General features: G+C 35.9%; 1 protein-coding gene across 1 annotated transcript in view; it reads right to left on the bottom strand.

Annotated features, from left to right (window-relative positions):
* The window catches only part of LOC106937802 (N-acetyllactosaminide beta-1,3-N-acetylglucosaminyltransferase 3-like), an 18,825-nt gene extending 16,628 nt beyond the window's left edge, over positions 1-2,197 (bottom strand). The window contains exon 1 of the mRNA XM_015019511.1: positions 2,087-2,197. The gene's annotated coding sequence lies outside the window, so the exon portion shown is untranslated. The remainder of the gene's footprint in view (positions 1-2,086) is intronic.
* Positions 2,198-3,437: the final 1,240 nt, after the last annotated feature.

Raw genomic sequence — 3,437 nt, 5'->3', positions numbered from 1 at the left:
ATATATATATATATAAACACATGGTTTTAATTTATCTGCTTTACTCCTAAGTCAGCTACAACAGGCATAAAGCATACAGCTGTGTTTTTCATGAAGGGATTCAATGTTAAACTGTTGTTTTAAATACAGATGCTATGTACCAGATACTAATATGTGATCACTTGATTTCTAAGCAAGTATATTCATCATCCTTCAAGGTTACCATGACCCTAAACTCTTATCGCTTGCCTCATTTCTCTTGTTTGTTCAAGTCACACGCTCATCCATATATGTGCAGTTGAGCAAACTGCACATATAGGATGGTGCAGTTTGCTCAACATCAGGTCTTAGTTTTCATTCCTTATTTGTAGGAATAAAACAACTTTTGTAACACTTTTTTCCACATTGGTAACATTTGGTATCTATCATTTCATAAAAACCATCAAACAACAAGAGATAAAGCAAGAACAAATTGTGTGCACCTCTCCCAAGTTATTAAGTAGGGGAAGGGGAAATGGAAACTTAAACAGACAACTGTAAAACTAAAGCCAACAGAATAGCAGGCATATTTTCAGAGACTGCTAAATATATATGTGCTTCTGCTTTTTGGAGTCTTGCTAATTTATGTAATAACAAGACTTAAAAACATCTATGCCTGGATAAGATGCACGAGCTACAAATTAGAAAACTGTCAATTTTATTCCAACCACAATTGATGTATATGTAGCTGATCATTAATAGAGTAATAAAGTAAAGTAATGCATTAACGAAATGTCTTGCTTCAACCTTGACCATTTAATCTACAGATTAGATTAAATGTACTTTAAATTACATCTAATAATTTGTCTTAGCTGGACTACAAAGTAATGGATCCGGTTCTGCATGGTAGACTCAGCTGTTGAGTGGAAGGATTTGAAATCAGCCATCTATCTTCCTGTCAGCATGGCAAAGTGATGGTTGTTAATTTGACAAAATTGCTACAGATTAAATAACCGTCATAAAAAAGCAATTGTGTGCACAAAGACAGTACAAATGCGCACCATTTTTAAGTTTAAGTTGTCTGAGATGAGTCCTCAAAAAACTCTTTCTGGCAGCTCTTGACTACTAATTATCCCTTTAGGAGTTTTTTTCAAAATGGTGTCTTCTGCTTTCAAAAAACCACAGGCAGAAAGTTAAAAAAAGGCCATAACTTGAAACAAAGCTTCCTTTTTCCTCCCATTGTTTGAACCCGTTCATGTTGACATGATGGAATACCACCTTATAAACAGAGCCATAGTCACAAATTATACATTTTTCTTAAGACATATCTTTTACCCCATACAGTCGGTGAAGTCTAAAATGAGGATACCAAATTCACCTCCAGCTCAGCAAATGTGGACATTCAAGTTGAGTACAGTGTTCGTATAATGAGTTTTTCAATCCAAATACATTTTAATCTTTTGTTCCTTGCTAATTATGAGGAGTAGTAACAAAAAAACCAAAGCAATACTTAATTATTATCCCATTTCTGATAATGTCAACGTTAAGGACAAATGAGCCAACATTTGTAAGTGAGGAAACGTCGGTGAATGAGTCATAGTAGTATCAAAAGAAAACTAACATTTGTGGGAACAAAACTGGGAAGCAAAATCCCAAAGTCGTTAAACAACTGTAGTTTTTTTTAAATGTATTTATTTGCTCATTTATTCTTTTTAGTCTCTTATCTATGAGTCACGAATATCAAAATGTGTTGAAACCTAATGTTTTTTCTTTTTTTTATGAAACTGTCTTGCCGTTAAAGTAGCGGGACTGCACGCGTCTGAAAGCGCTCGAGAGTTTCAATTACATTTGTATATTTAGCACATTGGAGCAGACACGTGCACCTATTTTAGAGACGCAGAGGATTGTGTGTCGAGGCTTTATTGAAGTAAAAAGACATTCGAAGTAGTCAAGTTCCTAAATGAACTGGAAAAAATAAAGTTTCAGGCAGTTGAAAAATTGGTCAAATGCCATTTCCCCGTTATGGCTTAATATACGATGCGCAAACTCAGCCCGCTCTCCCAGCTCCCTCGATGATAAATGAGCCTTATTTATTTGAGGAAAAAAGTTTCAAAGTTTTTTTTTTTACCTGTTAATGCAGATCGTCGCTCTCCTCTCTTACTTGAGTCAAATCAGTCATAGCAATCGTTTACCAAGGCAGCCTTGCCATATTCTGGAGACGCGGGGCGGTGCCTGAGCTCCGTCTATTTGTCTGTCCCCCTATATCGGCTGTCAAACAGGAGCAGGATAAAATTAAACAGATGCATTCTGTTCCACTTATTTTTGCTAGAGCACTGTTTAAAATGATCTATTTAAAAAAGTTGTATTTGGATTCATACAAAAATCAAATTAATTTAGCTCAAAATATTGGACAATCATCAGTTTAATTTCCGTAATTTAATTCATGTCATCACATTTAGATTTATTACAGTCATGTCAGGCATAACATGCAGCTAATTAAAACACACATTTTTTCTTTCTTGGAAAATCTGAGTATTACATGAAACTGATTAAAATATATATATATTCAATATATAAATGTTACCTTTTGTCCATATTATGATCTGAATAATCTTTACAAAGACTGCTGGGCAAGTCGAGTCACTGTTAAAGAAGTAGGCTGTTCACAATGCTCAATGCAAGCATATTAATAGAAAGTTAGGTGGAAGGAAAAACTCTTGGAGCAAATGAAACAAGGATAATCACAACCTTGACAGAATTGTGAAGCAAAGACTATTAGAGAGTTTGGCGATACTCCAGAAGGTGTGAACCGTGGCTGCTTCAAAAACCATCACACACAGATGTGTCCAGGACGTGTGCTACAACCATCGTGTTGATGTTTTAGGTCACACCTGACCTGGACTAAATTCAAAATGTACAAAAGAGTTGTCCAACATTATATTAAAAGATGATGTTTTCTTTTTGTTTTGTTTTTTTCATCTAATTTGGTTATTATGGTGTCAGAGTCTGTAGAAATGGTGCAGATGCACAGACCGCAAGACGGTTGATGTTCAGTTTGACATTTCCACAGTTCCTCAAACCATTAATGATTAGAGGAACAACGTCTGCTGTTGTTGCCACACTTTATTGAGCCCAAAGTCATGGCAGCCATCTATCAGGAAATGCATGTGTAGATACAGAGGTAGTTATTTGATATTCCAGCAGTACTTTGCATTTGCCATAAAAACCAGTATCGGATGACACAGTGCTGGATTCACAACACCCGGCTCAAACCATTTAGTGAGTGTTGTCAAGAGGAAGGTGAACACGACAGCCGGTATTGCAGGTGAGCTGAAGTCAGACATTTAGAACATCAGGGCTTATTGTACACCGCAGAAGAGCCATCATCTCTAAGTCAAACTGCATTGATATGGTGATTTACACAACAGCACATGGACGTACTTCTCAATATGCACACAATTCTGTTTTAAAATTCAGTT

This window comes from Poecilia latipinna, unplaced genomic scaffold (assembly GCF_001443285.1).
Source record: "Poecilia latipinna isolate Pla-1442-1.1 unplaced genomic scaffold, P_latipinna-1.0 Scaffold81, whole genome shotgun sequence".
NCBI classification, from domain to species: Eukaryota; Metazoa; Chordata; class Actinopteri; order Cyprinodontiformes; family Poeciliidae; genus Poecilia; species Poecilia latipinna.
The sequence above is the reverse complement of the archived record's forward strand: the minus strand, read 5'-3'. Positions and strand labels throughout refer to the sequence as shown.